Source organism: Tachypleus tridentatus, chromosome 11 (assembly GCF_004210375.1).
Source record: "Tachypleus tridentatus isolate NWPU-2018 chromosome 11, ASM421037v1, whole genome shotgun sequence".
Classification (NCBI taxonomy): domain Eukaryota; kingdom Metazoa; phylum Arthropoda; class Merostomata; order Xiphosura; family Limulidae; genus Tachypleus; species Tachypleus tridentatus.
Genome location: NC_134835.1, coordinates 11,817,202 through 11,836,128, shown reverse-complemented (window position 1 = coordinate 11,836,128; position 18,927 = coordinate 11,817,202). Strand labels below are relative to the sequence as shown.

The window sequence follows — 18,927 nt, the reverse complement described above, 5'->3', positions numbered from 1 at the left end:
GTCACGAGGTAAACACTTGTGGCCAAAGTCGTATTTAATCACTTCGGACGAATATACATCCATTTAAGTTCTTGCAAACTTGGCACAGTTTCATTTAATCTTCTCCAGTGATATAATATTTCAAAAATGGATTTATGGTAATTGCAGATTTATCTAAAATGGTACGCTCAACATTCAGAGAGTCTAATAAAGTGTTAAAATGAACTATAAATGTTATCAAGATAATTTATTAACACAACTATACCACTGGAAAATAACATTACTCTACGGACCGGATCCCAATAAGGTATGAGTCAATTAAGATAAAAGATTCAGCTACAAGTCCAGTCAACGTCCAAATTCCTGCACAAGACGTAAATAGAAACAGGAATTTACTTTGTATCAAACAGATACATTTTTATGCTGTTTCTTTTGCAAGTAAATAAAAGTGAGAAATTACTGACATGTCATCTGTGCAAACACTTTCTTCACTAAAATTTGTTTTCTAGCAATACTCTATAACCTTGTCCACCACACACAAAACGCACTGATGGTGTTAGGAATAGAAAGAAGACCTTAGTAAATTTATTCACAAAATAATTGGCTTGAGTTTGTTTATTTATAGAGGTCTCTTCTGAAGCAGGCTTATGCATACAGAGGCTGGTTAATTAGGTTTATGTAAGAACTTGTCTCTGAAGTTATTATTTGTACGTGACGTTTCTCGTGCATACGTGATAAGCTCGTGTTTTACTAAGTCTTTGATACAGATTTGTACAAACATCAAATATCTAATGTTCTTTTCACAATGATTACAGAACTAGACTGTAGCTAGTAGTTCTTGTTTGTTACCACAGATGTTAGATGACGGCTCTATAGTTACATGTTTGGTATATAGAACTTGGGCGGCACATTACGTAAGCGAGGATTAAACAGTCAGCCCAGAAATCTCTGGTCTTCAAAGATAATTGCCTTTAATTCTGTGTTATTGACGAGAAAGACGGTAGCCAGGCAATAATATATATACTCCGCCACAAGGGTTTTTTTAAACTTTTAGCCGAATAACAGAATTGGCAACTCTTGTGTGAACTAATCATTATGATACACCCTGACCTGTATCATAAATGTTACGGAGTAATATCATATTTAAACGTCACTTACTGTGTTTCATATAGACATTAAATAGTGAATCTATGGCCATAGGTTTCATTACTGCATTTCCACTTGTCGGTTTGTATGTTTAGAAAGTGGTTAACGCTTCCCTTGTTAAATATTTAATTAGTTTCTTTATCATTGATGACGAGAAACCAACTTGAAATAAAATGTATCTCAGAACAGTTGGTATGGGTATTAACACTTTTATTGATGAGCAGAGAACAGCGTTTCGACCTTCCTAGGTTATCTTTAGGTTAAGAAACTAACCGTTCTGAAATACATTTTTAGTTTTTTTATCATCGAAGTTTGTTCGTAACCAGGTTGAAACATTAGTTAGTTTGTTCGTAACTAGGATAGAACATTAGCTAGTTTGTTCGTAAATAAATTAGAACATTAGCTAGTTTGTTCGTAACTAGGTCAGAACATTAGCTAGTTTTCCTTGAGTTTGATCAGTCTTTTTGTTTACATAATGTTAATGTCCTTTAGAACATTAGCTAGTTTTCCTTGAGTTTGAGCAGTCTTTTCGTTTATATAATATTAATGTCCTTTAGAACATTAGCTAGTTTTCCTTGAGTTTGAGCAGTCTTTTCGTTTATATAATGTTAATGTCCTTTAGAACATTAGCTAGTTTTCCTTGAGTTTGAGCACTCTTTTCGTTTATATAATATTAATGTCCTTTAGAACATTAGCTAGTTTTCCTTGAGTTTGAGCAGTCTTTTCGTTTATATAATATTAATGTCCTTTAGAACATTAGCTAGTTTTCCTTGAGTTTGATCAGTCTTTTCGTTTATATAATGTTAATGTCCTTTAGAACATTAGCTAGTTTTCCTTGAGTTTGAGCAATCTTCTCGTTTATATAATGTTAATGTCCTTTAGAACATAAGCTAGTTTTCCTTGAGTTTGATCAGTCTTTTCGTTTATATATGTTTATATAATGTTAATGTCCTTTATTTATTGTACATATTACGTTCACTAGCATTCTGTAATTCCATGCGAAGCATAAATGTTGAATCATATACATTTCCCTAAAGTAATATGAACATTTTGAGAGCATGCTAGAACATTGGAAGCAGAACCCATCAAGGTAAAACTCTTTCTGTAGTAGCAGAAAATGAAAGAACCTCGAACTTATTAAAACACCAGTTGATCTCAGAGTTTTTAGGTTGCAATTCAAAAAACATTAAATACATACACACAAAGGGCGAGAAATGGCCTATTTTCCGAGTAACAAGAGAAATACTTAGTTCTTCAAATTCATATATGCTTTTGGAGCATTACCATGATTTTACAGTCCACCACGTTTGGGTATCCTCTTTCTGACGACAGTTTCTCCAGATAATAGCTCTGCAACGTAGTTTATATCACAAAAGTTTCCATCATAAGAATGTCTTGTTAAAAGTACATCATACCTCATTGAAAGCTTTCAGTAATCCAACACGAATTTTAGCACTCTGAATCCGCAGAAATCTATAGCTGCTGCGTCCGGCAACTTTACAGGTATGCCTTCACAATAATATCCGCAAAAACTCATTTCATTATCCAGCTGCTTGAAGTATACGATGATCGGTCGGGAGAAATTACTGGAAGCCTTACCTCATACCCTGTTGACCTCGTTACTATATATCTGGTTGAGGTACTGTTTGTTGTATGTCTCTTAAATATTGGTCCCAGTACCCCAAGTTGATCCACATTCCTTTCACTTTTAAGCTATTGAAGTACAGTCTTGTAATTTCTAAATTACCGGTCTGTATAGCTGTAAGAATATTTGGTACTGGCGAAGGCTGTTGTATATACTTCCACAAAGTAACATCACACTACCTAAAACGCACCAAGCCATGTTAACAAATAATTATGATACCTTCTGTTCTGCAAATACTTCATTGTTATAATGAAGTTATAACTTTGTTGTTATAACTGTGACTGTCACTTGATTTTTTAAACTGAATATTCAAGATTAATACATACTTAACCCTGTAGTTTTTTCTAACATTTTAAGTAGAATTTTTGTGTGTTAACGTACTTTACTGTTAGAAATTTACAAATATAGCTTCTTTAATGAAAATGGAGCCGAAAAAAAGTGCTTGTTAATGTCATTTGCGCTTTCGGACGTGCATTAAAAATACGACCACTATTACTTATATTTGTCACGAAATTATGAGCAATTGGATATATGTTGCTTCAAACATAACAGTCACGTACCAAATATGCTTTGTTATCAATTTGTATCTGCAATGCTCACGTGGTATTTCTTCTACACCTATGAATGAGACTAAGTATAATACGCTTCTACGATAAGGTCTCGTGTGCACGTGGATTGTATAGCCTTCAAAGTACCTACCGAACTGCTAAATGTGCAGACTACAGTTAAGGTTTTCTATTAAAAATATACATTTATTCTTTTAATAGAGCTCAGATAAATGTGTGTTGTAAATGGGATAAACAGTTGTATTTAATGAGTAGAAGATACCTTTATATTGTTACATTAGACTTGATTTACGACAACATACTGTAATGTAATCCAATTTTCATATTTTCATAAATGTATCGATTTAATATTTAATACAAGCGGTACACCTCTTCGTAAACGCAAAAACCTCACTAGACGGAAAGACGTATTTATTTTTACGGTGTTTTATAAACAAAACTATGCTAATAAAGCACAGGAATTTTACATTCTTTTATCAAATTGTGGTAAGTTTAGATGTCTTTAGTTACTTATATGTACTGTACAATGAAGAAGGATCATAGATCTGCACTCGGATAACCCAAAAATAACATGTCGTAGTATTGACTTTCCCAACTCTACAACCCCTGGTGTGTGACTGACATATACCATGTGGTCTGACAACATCCGGGAATCAAAGAGCTGTTTCTCTGATGATACTCAAACTAATAACGAGAAACCAAGATATGACAATCAGTTATCATGATATGGTAACTTTCTCTCGAGCTTTTATTTATAAAAAGTAAAGAAAAGTTTTTTAGTAAAACACTTGAGTTTCTCACATATTCTACGTTGTACGAGTTCTTAAATTACAGTACTTTGAGTAAACGAATGTAAAAATCTGTACATGAACTGTTTGTAATTAAACACAAAGTTACACAATGTGATATCTAGGACAGTGGAAAACTAAATGTGAGACAATGAGACAGAAATACATCTACTGATTTTTTAAAAGAAGTTGAATAAGGAAAGTACTATGAGAAACTTCAACAAAGTTTAGTGTAAGTTACTACCATAAAAACACATTGTGGGTAATCTACATAGTGTAAGATACTACCATAAAAACACATTGTGGGTAATCTACATAGTGTAAGATACTACCATAAAAACACATTGTGGTTAATCTACATAATGTAAGTTACTACCATAAAAACACATTGTTGTTAATCTACATAATGTAAGTTACTACTATAAAAACACATTGTGGTTAATCTACATAGTGTAAGTTACTACCATAAAAACACATTGTGGTTTATCTACATAGTGTAAGTTACTACCATAAAAACACATTGTGGTTAATCTACATAATGTAAGTTACTACCATAAAAACACATTGTGGTTAATCTACATAATGTAAGTTACTACCATAAAAACACATTGTGGTTAATCTACATAGTGTAAGTTACTACCATAAAAACACATTGTGGTTTATCTACATAGTGTAAGTTACTACCATAAAAACACATTGTGGTTAATCTACATAGTGTAAGTTACTACCATAAAAACACATTATGGTTTATCTACATAGTGTAAGTTACTACCATAAAAACACATTGTGGTTTATCTACATAGTGTAAGTTACTACTATAAAAACACATTATGGTTTATCTACATAGTGTAAGTTACTACCATAAAAACACATTGTGGTTTATCTACATAGTGTAAGTTACTACCATAAAAACACATTATGGTTTATCTACATAGTGTAAGTTACTACCATAAAAACACATTGTGGTTTATCTACATAGTGTAAGTTACTACTATAAAAACACATTATGGTTTATCTACATAGTGTAAGTTACTACCATAAAAACACATTGTGGTTTATCTACATAGTGTAAGTTACTACCATAAAAACACATTGTGGTTTATCTACATAGTGTAAGTTACTACCATAAAAACACATTATGGTTTATCCATATAGTATAAGCTACTACCATAATAACACGTTATGTTTTATCCACTGTTATACTCGGGGTGAGCGTCGACCGTTCTCTACTCACCCTTATTTAGAACTAGGCCTTCATGTATACTACTAAATGCGCTGGCCCGGCATGGCGAGGTGGGCTAAGGCGTTCGACTCGTAATCTTAGGGTCACGGGTTCACATCCCCGTCGCACAAAACATGCTCGCCCTTTCAGCCGTGGGGGCGTTATAATGAAACGGTCAATCCCACTATTCGTTGACAAAAGAGTAGCTCAAGAGTTGGCGGTGGGTGGTGATGACTAGCGGCTTTCCCTCTAGTCTTACACTGCTACATTAGGGACGACTAGCGCAGATAGCCCTCGCGTCGCTTTGCGCGAAATTCAAAAACAAACAATCTAAATGCGTTGTTATTTCTCTTGAAGAATAGATTCTGTAAGATTTGAATTATAATATTTTATCACTACCTTGGATAAATGTACGCAGCCCTCTTTATTACAGTCTGTAGAAGTCTAACTCTTATCTAATCTAACTAACTAGATTTATTCTAATATTATTTGTTTGACCAAACTTCGAACCCACTCGTGATACATGATACGCCTGCTGTTGAAGGAAGGAGTTATGAATAATTGTATGTGTTTCTGGATATTCACATTGTATGTGATGTGATAGCTATGTTGTTACAAAGTTATGAATTATTTATCTGATGTCATCATTTTAATACATCACACTTTTTTACATTTATGGGATCATACATTCAATGAAAAAATTGCGTTTTTGAATTTCTTTGTGTTTTCAATTTCTTTACGGTGGAGACTGTACTTTAACTCATACTTTCAAAAGCAATGGAAGTCCAGACAGCCTGATCTTTGTATATTTATACTGGAAGGAGATCTCGTGTGGAAAGTTTCATTTAATTTTATTAATACAGACAATCACCCAACAAATAATGTTGATGGAGTCAATACGTTAGACAAATGAAGCTTTATTTGTAAATCATATTCATAATGATACAGGAACAGTATTAACCTGTTGAGTGCCAAGTATTTCAGCTGCTACAATACAACTCTGATGCTTCTTCATTTTGTACCTTTTTTGTGATGCCATTTTGGATCGAAAGTAAAACAATTTGTAAGTAGGTCAAATGCATGCATGGTGCTGACACCTAGCGTTGAAGTTAGGTATTATTGAGAACGAATTAACTCGTCCGTGGCACTGTGTTACCGATCGGCTTGCACAAGTTATCTTGTCTACGGCACTGAACAGGTTAAAGCGATTACTCTATTGTGGCAAAATTCTAATTAATACCTAGAAAAAGAGTAATAATAATGAAATCGACAATAACAAGATAATGGACCTTGGCAGTAAAAAAGCGCTTACACTGATCAAAATATTTTCAATAGGTGGAGTTAATATATATTAAGCCATAATATTTGTTTTTTAAAAACAAATTCTGATTAAAGGTAAGTAACATTTATAGACCACAATATTGTAGCTTATATAGTTATTATATCATTTATTTATACATTTACTTAGTGGCAATATAGTTTTGATCCCCAATGACACAACTGTGTATCTGCGGACTTAAATTGCTAGAAACCGGGTTTCGATACCCGTGAAGAAGAGAGCACGGATAGTCCTTTGTGTAGTTTCAAGCATTATAACAAAACAAACAGACAGCATCTTTTTGTATTTTAAATATAATGAAAATTAATGAATTAAGTAATATATATATATATGTAAATATGTTACTTTTTTATAATTAGTTCTTAAACTTCTCTTAGTTCTTGTCTTTATATTTAATGTTTGTTTGTTTTGTTTGTTTGTTTGGGAATTTCGCACAAAGCTACTCGAGGACTATCTGTGCTAGCCGTCCCTAATTTAGCAGTGTAAGACAAGAGGGAAGGCAGCTAGTCATCACCACCCACCGCCAACTATTGGGCTACTCTTTTACCAACGAATAGTGAGATTGACCGTCACATCATACACCCCCACGGCTGGGAGGGCGAGCATGTTTAGCGCGACGCGGGCGCGAACCCCGGATTACGAGTCGCACGCCTTACGCGCTAGGCCATGCCGAGACCTATATTTAATGAGTTCCTGTGTTGATGAAACTAAAAATGGCAAAGAACATTGTAGTTTTATAAAGAGAGTTTTTTGTACGTCTCTGTTTAGTTTTGAAAGATAAATCAAATATACAAAACTGTCTTCTCTTTTCCCATTCTTTTCAGTTCACCCTCAGAACCAAGTAATTATTGGACCATTGTTCACGATTCTTATTGCTATTGTAGCTGTACTCGTCCTTGTGGCTATTGTTGTTGTGATGGTCTTGAAAGTGAAAAATAGAAAACAACAATCCAGAGGTAAAAACACTTTTAAAAACCACTAAAGACGTGCTTGAGTAAAAACTGATTGGTCCAAAAATACAATTTAAAAAAAACGTTTTTTATCTTTTGTTCCTAACCTCAATCTTTTCGTCATAAATAAACTGTATCAAGTTAAATTAGAAAGGATGTAACTGACAAATCTAAATACCACTAACACAACGTGACTTGTGAATTTTTACTCGTAAATTCTTGTCCGTTTTTGTTTTAATATATTTTATAAAAAACCAATTTATAAACTCCAAATGTTAAGACTTTTCCAACTCTGTTGTTTTGTAACCAGCAATTTTCAACAGTACAATTAATAACAGTAGTATCATTATAAAAGTAAACTTGTAGATAAGATATCTTATGCTTGGAAATATACGTTTTTTTTTTCTCTTAGCAGCTCAGACAGATGGAGCAACAGATGAAGACAAGTACGTGTTTTTAATTATATATTTTCCAAGCTATTTTTCTGACAGTATAAAATACTGATAATACTTCGAATCCCATCAGTTTATATAAGTATAGTACAGGGTATATAATATACAAGAAGGGTATATAATTGAACGTAAACTAAATGAGAATTGTTTCATTTCATTTTGTATCAGTCCAATACTATGATATCACATCATAAGATATATTAGACTTACTGTGGTTGATATATTATTACATTTGCTTCTCTGGTTTTACTCGTAAGTTCCTAGAATTGCTACTAAACGTCGTGCCCTGCAAACTAAGGTGTTTCCTTTCGTAACGTTTGTTTTACAATTTATTTGCACCGTCGAATCGCGTGCTAACGTGATATTTTACGATACTTCTAACGTTCCATATATTTTGTGCGGCGAAATTTCTCGGTTACGAAAAGACTGTTGTTCTTATTGGAATCAATTAGTCTGACACTTGTCATGCAGTCTCTGACAAAACAAATTCAAAACATGTATTTAATAGATAGATTAAATTTGTATCTCAGAAAGTAATTGCCCAGTTGTTCGTTGTTGTAGTTTTATTAGTGCAAAGCTACACCAAGGTCTATCTGTACTTTGTACGCAGCGGGAATCGAACCCCATATTATACAGTTGTAAGTGCAGGGCTTGGTTTGTTTTGAATATCGCGAAAATCTACTCGAGGGCTATCTGCGTTAGCCGTCCGTAATTTAGCAGTGTAAGACTAAAGGGAAGGCAGCTTTTCATGATTACCAACCGCCAACTCTATGGCTACTCTTTTACCAACAAATAGTTGAATTGACCAACACTTATAACGCTCATACCGCTGAAAGGGCGAACATGTATGGTGTGACGGGGGTTCGAACCCGTGAATCTCAGATTACGAGTTAAGCGCCTTAATCACCTGGCCATGCCGGGCGAGGTCCACAGGGAGACTAGTCAGTAAGTTATTTTAATGTCAGTAGTAACTTAAAACTGTAATAGTATGATTTACTCGTAATGGAAGTAGCTTCAAAATCGTTCAGAACTGTATGTCTTCGACAACTTCACTAAATGTCGAAAGGAAGTAACTGTTAAAACGTAAAGAAATAATTTCACAACTCTTCAGATACGTTTTCTACCTTACACTAAATAACAAGTTCCGACTTTCATACTTCGCTATGAAAAGCTGGTTCTATGCCTTACGTTTTATTTTGCATTTTAATTTATTTTTTTTTTTACATTACGTCATATATCAATCAACTCAGTGTCCGACATAAAGGCCAACCACTAATACTTCGCACTTAACGTCAGTGGCTCTCTAGCGGTACAACTCTGAGTCTGCTGACTTACAACGCTACAAATCGGATTTATATACTCGTAATGGACTCAGCACTCATTGTGTAGATTAGTATTCATTCACAAACCAACAAATGAAAAAGCCGTACCTCAGTTTCATTATCTCACTAAATTTGAGTAGGTGTCGAATTAAGGAAGTGAATGACATAGACTTGAAGAACGTTAACAAAACAAGAACTTAAATAAATGTTCTCTAAGAATGTGTTAACTAACTAACACTAAAGACATTAATTATACAACAGTGATTAGAGGAACCACTTCCAGATTAAGACCGCTAGTCTTTCGTCAGTTTATGATTTTGGGGTAAAAGATTCGTCGGTTTATTTTCAAAGCTATGAACAGATTAACCACTGGTTTATCTCTTCAGGTCTCACATGCCACTTAAGAAAGACATTGACGACATGATGGACTTGGATGACAAAGGTCCAGACATAATTCCATCGAAAACATTCTGCAAGGCTTCGTATCCAGGTAACAGTAGAGCTAACTATATTAACACGTAGATGTGTAGCAGAAGAGCTAATTATATTAACAGGTAGATGGTTAACCGGAGAATTAACCATATTAAAGTGCACACAATCTTGTACAAAATGAATTATAAACATTCTGGCTATAATAATAACCTTTGTTATACCACTATAACCGTATTTCTGAAATACCTTATTTCAAATATAATTTTAGAACGACTAATTACTTTCTTTGACAGAACATATGCCACCAAACCATATAAAGCAATATACACACACTTATACTATTGTGTAAACTTATAAAATGTAATGTTCGCTGCAGGTTATTCTGAAGAAGGGTTCGAACGTTGTCTACAACTGAACAGTACTGTTGAATCTTGCTACAGTACTCCAGGTTCTAAATCTGGCCACATAGCCATGGAAACCATCTACACCACTCCTTTACCAACTGGCATACCGGCAGACAGGATTGGGAGTCCTTATTCAAATCAGTCTCCAACTAGAAGAAGCACAAGAAGTCCTCGGTTGAGTAAAGTGAGTGAGAAACTGATGCATTTAATTCTGCATACATCAAAACTGTTAACCAGACTTAAACTTTAATATGATCGCGCGTTGCTTGGTGTCATAGCAATTTAAAACAATTAAAATTCCATTTCACCAGTTTCTCGTGTTATGATCACGCATTCTTTGATGCTAGAGATCAAAGAACGAACATTTCTTTTCAACAATTTTGTGTAAGTAAAACAAATTTTACAATTTCACTAACTTATCAGACTTCGCGCGTTTTGTTGTTGTTGTTTTAAGGTACATTCCACCTGTTGTAACGTAATTTTTATTAAACCTACTTTAGCCGGTAGACGTGACTTATGCTGAGTTAGCATTACCAAGAATGGTTGAGTCTACTTCAATGGTTAGACGACAGCTACCAGCGACAGATTACAGCAAGATTGACTTCAGAGGGCAGCAGCTGGAAATGGATGAGGAATATCTCTCCTCCTGTGAAACACCTCTGATGACCAGTAGACGAGAAAGTGCAGTTTAATCTTGCATGAAACGTTACTACAAAAGGGACCAATTATTTATAACGTGGGTAAGAAATCTAAAACTTATTTACTGATACTATACGGCGTATACATATATGAAATGTTTTGGACGCGGTAAGAAGAAAAATTATAAACAAATTAAACACAGTTTATAGTTTAATAAAACTGAGTTAGTCTAATGTACTCGTTTATTCTAATTTGGGCATTATTGTGTCATACGTCATAATTTATGGTACATAAGGAACAGCACACGGTTCTACGTAAGTTGAGAGTACGTGGCCCGGCATGCCCAGGTTGGTTAAGGCGTTCGACTCGTAATCTGAGGGTCGCGGGTTCGAATCCTGGTCGTACCAAACATGCTCGCTCTTTCAGCCGTGGGAGCGTTATAATATTACGATCAATCCCACTATTCGTTGGTAAAAGAGTAGCCCAAGAGTTAGCAGTGGGTGGTGATGACTAGCTGTCTTCCCTCTAGTCTACAGCTAAATTAGAGACGGCTAGCGCAGATAGCCCTTGAGTAGCTTTACGCGAAATTCAAACAAACAATCAAGAGAAGATAGAAAATGAAGTAGAGCGAATTACGAACAGATGGGTACACTAATTACGAACATATGGGTACACTAATTACGTACAGATGGGTACACTATCTGATGAAATATAAATTTATGGTTTTGGAGACTTTTTTGTTCTCACGAACAAAACTTTCTACACACATTTCTAATCTCATATTATATTAAGATTTTCTTATTATAGAGAATTCGAACATGGCTTAGCGTTAACCTGTCATACTGTGAATATGAAGGTCCATGGTTCGTATTAGCTTACCACACTGTAAATACATTTTAGCTAACAACATTGTGAATTTCATAGTTCGTGAACTTATTACAGAGTGATTAATATGTAACTATTGTAACATGTAACTCCCTCGAAACATACACGAAAAAGGGAAATAATTCGTTTTAACAGAAATTAAAATGTCACTCATTGAAAGTAACCGAACAATCAAACATACACTAGTAGACCAAAAACGCTTTGCATTAATTTTTCATCTAAAGGCATTTTATACTAAACCTTACAAGTATCACTAGTTTAAACTGAAGTGTTTGACGTTCGTACTTATAGTAATTGAACACATTCAGTGTACATGTATCACTTATTTGTGTAACTTGGTGAATATATTGTTCTGTTTAATTTCACGTACCACAATAATTAACGAGGTACACTTTCGGTCCGCTCTTGTCGGTTCGCTATGTAAGGCTCTCGACTCCCAGTATGACGGTGACAGCCTCAAATTCTTGTCACCAAACAAGTGAGGACGTTATAATGTGACAGACATTTCTACTACTCCTTGATAAAGAGTAGCCCAAGAATTAACGGTATTGATTAGTTTCAGTCTAGTCTATTACCGCCATAACAAATCTTTAATATTCTACATCTTTAACCATGATTTAATATGTTTCTTAATACCAGATAATATACACATACACATTTCAAATATATTTCAAGTTGTGCGAAAACGCACATGTAGAAATGAATTGGTAAGCCTTAAGGTAGAATTCTGTTACTTTATGAAAACGCCTTGTGTCAAATGTTCAGACGTTCTGTATTTGATTTAGCTTCCAAATTAGATACCTTCAACGACAAAAAACTGATTTTAAACCAAGAATGTCGTGTAGTGAGGTGACTGGGGTCATATGTTTTTTTTTTTATGTTTTGTGTTGTAAATATTAAACGTTCGCTGATTTGGTTGAAAACTGTTTGTTTGTTTTGTTTTTTTTTAATTTCGCGCAAAGCTACTCGAGGGCTATCTGCGCTAGCTGTCATTAATTTAGCAGTGTAAGACTAGAGGGAAGGCAGCTAGTCATCACCACCCACCGCCAACTCTTGGGCTACTCTTTTACCAACGAATAGTGGGATTGACCGTCACATTATAACGTCCACATGGCTGGGAGGGCGAGCAGGTTTGGTGCGACCGAGATTCGAACCCGCGACCATCGGATTACGAGTCGAACGCCTTAACACGCTTGGCCATGCTGGGTTGAAAACAGAGGCACAATGAACTATCTGTTGTGTCCGCCGCGAGGATTCAACCCTGAATTTAGTGCTTTAAGTACACAAACTTTCTACTCAGGGAATTCCAACATAAAATATAATTTTTATATGTCATGGTAACCAGCTTGAGTAAATTTACCATAATTAAGTCTACCTACCAGTGTTTGTCGTCCATCTTAACCCGAAGCGAATAAACCTTGTATATTTCTTCTTCAGTATTACATAACTAATATCTAGTTGTCTTTCTTCCAATCTGCAATATCTTCATTTACATTAGCTCAGGAGCGTAAAAATAATTTTAACATCTATAATTTGTATATATTTTTCATTAACAAATCAGATCGTACGTATTATCCTTTTTATCTGATTGGTGGATATTCCCAAAGCTTTCTTTGATGAAACTGTATATTTTAACTTAGGCTAGATGATCATGATATCTTTCTTCTTTTTGTTTCAGGTAACAAGAAATATTGCTATGGTTTTGAAAAACTGTCTTCAACAGAAAAAGTGCTTGTGTAGGAATGAGTTCACCTTCTAAGAAAAAAAAACATCGGTTGAAAAATGACAGACACGAATGTCTTCAAACTCAAGATGGTTTCGTAAAAGTTTTAATTTAAACTATCAGCGACCAACCTGCTTGATTTAATCTTGTGGTTTCAGGAAAATCACACGCTAATTTATTTATCGAATCCAGTGTTTTTGCTTTTCCATGTTAATGTTTCTACAGAACCAAAATCAAAATGATACGTGTAAATTTTTTTCCAAAGATTCATTGTGATTGCTTACGAATTAAACGGAAGGAAAAACACGAGCAAGAGACTATGTTTTTGTGAGCGCCATCTTTTGAATAATTTTAAAATTACGATATAAATTTATGGACAAATTAACAGGTGCCATTGTCGTCTATAAAACGTATATCAGTTCATTACTTCCGAAATTACCCTCAAATGATATATATAACGTCTATATTGTTGCTTTGAAAAAAAACTGCAGATACATATATAATAGTTTCAGTTTATGTGAATAATTGTGGTTATTGTAAGTTTCAAACACATATGAAATTTATTTGTCAGTGTCCTAACAATCAACCGTACCAGTCGGAGTAAAAACCATGACTACAAATTGTTGTTGATATAAAATTTTAGTTCACCATGAAGCAAGACATAACTTGTGCGTGTGTACACTGAAATTCAAACGAATGAATGTAGAAAGCGCCTACCTTTGATTAACTTAATAAATTACTTTTATCGCCTGTATATTTAGGCCCGGATTTATTAACCTTCCATAGAGTTTTATTTTAATCAACTAGAGGGCGTGTTGATATTTTCCAACATTCGTTTTTTTTCGTTTTATTTTTATGAATGCTGTTTTTCATGAAGAAATCGAAAACTTTAAATCAATTTTAATTATTATTTTAAATTGTAAATAATAAATTGTTATAAATTCTAGTAGTGAAATTCTTAAATATTTGTGTTATGGAAACAACTGAATCCGAGGAGAGTTTTAATCTTAGAAAGCGCTCCCTCGTGACACATTTATAAAATATTACCACGCTTGTGCCTGTGTTTGATATCATACTCTCTAGAATGAATATATTTATGTTATATATGTTATAGTTTACATTAATTATACATAAATTATCCTATACTAAACCCGCATTTACACAAAATATGTAAATCAACTTTATTACTTTAATAACATTACATTATATTTGTGTGGTACAAATACATACATCTGTGTTTTCAAACTCTGTGTTTAATACTAAAAAAACAATTATTACAAAAGAAACGGGAATTTCCCAATCACGTCCATAAATATCTGATGCTTCTTTGAACATTATTTTAAATAATTTCCAAGTGTGGTCCTATTTCGACAAAGTTATAATTTATTTTGTTCTGTTTACAAAAAGGCCCGACATGGCCAGGTGGTTCAGGCACTCTACTCATAATCTGAGGGTCGCGGGTTCGAAAACCCGTCGCACCAAATATGCTCGCCTTCCCAGCCGTGGGGGCGTTATAATGTGACGGTCAATCCCACTATTCGTTGGTAAAAGAGTAGCTCAACAGTTGGCGGTGAGTGGTGATGACTAGCTGACTTCCCTCTAGTCTTACAATGCTAAATTAGGGACGGCTAGCCCTCGAGTAGCTTTATGCGAAATTAAAAAAACAAACAAACATTACAACACGAGTTTTTCTATTAATAACACCAAAGTTAGCATATTTAACAGTGTTGTCTATAGCATAGGAGTTCCTTACATTTGAGAGATGGATTAAAATGATGAACTGAATTAGAAAAGGAAAGGATCCCAATTATAATTTCAGTTTAATATTAATTAATATAAATAGACAGTCTCTCAACCTAGTACACATAAATTCAAATATTTTACACACTGTTCTTTCATTAATGGTTGAATTATCTTATTGGCAACTTCAAACGAAAGCTAACTTAATAAATGCTTCTCGCCGAAAGGAAAAGTTAACGATAAAACACTCAACTAAAATGCAGGTTCGATCCCTGCAGTGCTTACTGTGCAGATACCTTGAAGAAAACATTATAGTTTATAGTTATTTCCAAGCTTGTCTCTTTCACATTTTGTTTCATATTCAGATGAAAACGTAGTTATTGTTTTGTATTCTAAAATGGTCAGTAAAATATTTATCTTGGTTCTAAGAATCTGTTGTTACCACCGTTCCAGAGTAAAACGTTTTCTAAGCAGTGTATTGGGATATATTCATACAGTATGAAATGTAAAGAAAACACGTGGCCACAAGTCGTTTTACAAGTAACACTGGTTTGCTAGTGATACTCGTTTAATCAAAACATTGAGAAAACATTTCTTGTTTCGTAATTGACTATTATTACGCATGAGATCAAGCATGTGTTTTCAGAGGGTTGAGTACGTTTTAAATTATTTTGAACTTGCAAGTTAGCAAGTCACTTGATAATACCAGCTGATTTAAAGTCAGGATGGAATCCTCGAGTAGAAAGGTCAGTGACGAAAGCCGTCCACGTGACCCAGGGAGCAGGTACGCAACTTAATCAAGAAGGCTCTCTGTCTGGAAAAGCGACACATTTGCTTCCAGGATATGTCGGAAAAGATGACCGACTGTACATGACCGTATTGACCGTACCTAAATTTCGGGAAATAGCGACACCTGACTAAACGTACGTGTACCTTAATATCTTGACACACCAATCAAATAGCCAGACTCAGTGTCTGTGGACTTCTGTGCTATTGGACTAAGACGTGGTGTGCTTTGAGCATCCTAGATTCTTTTGTGAGATAAACTACGCTGCAGAGCTATTGGTAATGTGCACAGTCGTCAAACAGAACAAGACCGAACATGGCAAAATGAACTGTAGCGAAATGGTAAATTTCCAAATTAATGTTAAAATAGCGTATTCAAACATCACTTATTGTGACCGTCAGATATTCCATCTGGCCAACTATTTAAAGACATTTAAGAAGCAAACACCACAGACTAGAGACAAAACGACATTTGTTGAAGTTGGTAAACACATAAATTAGAACTGAGCTAAGACTTTCGGATGATAATGTTTGTTTGTTTTTAATTTCGCGCAAAGCTACACGAGGGGTATCTGTGCTAGCCGTCCCTAATATAGCAATGTAAGACTGGAGGGAAGCAGCTAGTAATCATCACCCACCGCCAACTCTTGGGCTACTCTTTTATCAACGAATAGTGGGATTGATCGTAACATTATAACGCCCACACGGCTGAAAGGGCGACCATTTTGGTGCGACGGGATTTCGAACTCGCGACCCTCGGATTAAAAGTCGAGCGCCTATACCTGCGGATTGATAATGCTTACATAATCGTAGAAGATAGTAGATATCCACAGGTAAAAACATCAGTAAACTTCTATTCTGCAACTCTGAAATTCGGGGTTTGTTTTTTCTCAGAAGACATAAGAAATAGCCTAGTTAAAAAAAAACAATAAACAAGATAAACAGAACTTATTTACCTGTGTATTATGAGCTTTGACGAATATTTTTTCTAAAATCATTGAATTTTTAATTGTTATTTTAATCGTTTTATAGTAACTAGAGAACTATAGTTTTTGTCGACTTTTTAGGGTTAATATAGGGCACAGTTTCCCCACTAGTTACGGTAATTTTTAAGAGCTTATAGTATTTGACATCAAGCGAATCTCGCTTATACAAGTTTTGAACAACCACAGTACTCTTCGAAAGGTAAGGATTGCGTATTTGTGCTTTTCTTATAGCAAAGTCACATCGAGCTGTCTGCTGAGTCCGCCGAGGGAAATAGATCCCCTGATTTTAGGGTTGTAAATCCTACCGCTATATCAGCTGGGCATAAAAAGTTAGGAAGGTATCCTGCAGAAATGCGACCCAGAAAATAGCGCCACCTTCGAGTGAAAATAAAAATAAAATTCTTGCCGTGAATTATAATTCTAAAACTATGGCTTTAGAATGTAAAATAACTATTTCAAAGTTATTCGACAGCAGTAAAAATCTCTTATCGTCTTCAAACAAATCTGTACCTCAATATACAGAATAGGGCGTATATTTTGTCTCTTGTTAATCCAACGAAAGACTTTACGTTGATGAAACGTAGGTAACTTTGATATGAAATTCGCAGAATACAAAAATTAATGTTTAAAATCGTCAAAGGAATAATACTATTTCCTAAACTTCTGAGAATTCGATCATAAAATAAGCTATTAATCATGTATTCTAACTCGTGGAACTACAAGTTGGGTTAAATAAATAATTCTCGAAAGTTACTTGGCATGAAAGATTGTCAATTTCCAATACGTTTCAAAGTTACTTTAATTTGAACCACAATCTGACGTCATATCCCGTTACAAAACTGGCACTTCCGGTAATGTGTAATGTGTTTGCGTTTCTCCCACGAATATACGTTGGATTGAAAATGTGTGAAATTCAAGTACAACGGCCCGACATGGCAAGGTGGTTAAGGACGGTCTTCTCGTGATCCGAGGGTCGCGAGTTCGAGTCCCCGTCACCCCCAAACATGGTCGCCTTTTAAGTCGTGGGGACGTTATAATGTGACGGTCAGTCCCACTATTCGCTGGTAAAAGAGTAGCCCGAGAGTTGGGGGTGGGTGGTGATGACTAGCAACCTTCTCTCTAGTCTTTCATTGCAAAATTAGAGACGGCTAGCACAGATAGCCCTCGTGTAGCTTTGCGCAAAATTCAAAACAAAAGCAAGTTAAACGCAACGACGAATTCATATTTTATGTTCAAGCAAACTGAATGACGTCATACGACGGGAAGTAATGATCGATTCTTCTCAAAATTATATCTAATTAAATACTTTATGAACATGTTTTCTAACACTTAATTATAACCTAGTAACATATATGTATGAAGAATGGCTATCTATTTCTAGTATTTCACGAAAACAACATTTTTATATGTATGTTTGGTCTTTACCTTCAAGTGCTGTTTGATTATAATTTTGACTTCTACAGGGAGGCCCGTAAGTCCCTACCCATCCATGTATCTTATGTATCCAGTGTATCTGTGTGGTGTCACCAGTATTCTTGCGCTCATGTACCCACGTACTTGTCACAATACGCTCTTCAAGTGTAAATGGGCTTACATCGGCCATATTTCTCTGAAAAAAGAGAAACAAATTTATAATACATGCGTAATTGAATATAACATAATAACATATGGATGGGTAGGGACTTACGGGCCACCCTGTATATATTTTTGGCTGAAATGTTTCTCTTTATAAATCCTTAAAGATTCAGATTTAAAATAGCTGATTATCAAAGACATATTCCTACTTGTTCAACTATGTGACCCTTAAGTTATTAACTGTAATGGTAGAGGCAGTGACTTTTAACTACGAATTTCTGGGTCTTCTCTTTGGGCTGTCTTTTTGGTTTCGGTTTCGTTTGTCTGCTGAGCTGAAGGAACTCGTTT

The 18,927-nt window shown here is 34.8% G+C and overlaps 1 pseudogene across 1 annotated transcript in view; it reads left to right on the top strand.

Annotated features, from left to right (window-relative positions):
- LOC143231674 (neural cell adhesion molecule 2-like) overlaps positions 1-14,351 on the top strand; it is a 239,095-nt pseudogene extending 224,744 nt beyond the window's left edge. The window contains exons 9-14 of the transcript XR_013017108.1: positions 7,510-7,641; positions 8,048-8,081; positions 9,796-9,899; positions 10,218-10,429; positions 10,746-10,985; positions 13,448-14,351. The product of XR_013017108.1 is annotated as a neural cell adhesion molecule 2-like (transcript). The remainder of the gene's footprint in view (positions 1-7,509; positions 7,642-8,047; positions 8,082-9,795; positions 9,900-10,217; positions 10,430-10,745; positions 10,986-13,447) is intronic.
- The last annotated feature ends 4,576 nt before the right edge of the window (positions 14,352-18,927 follow it).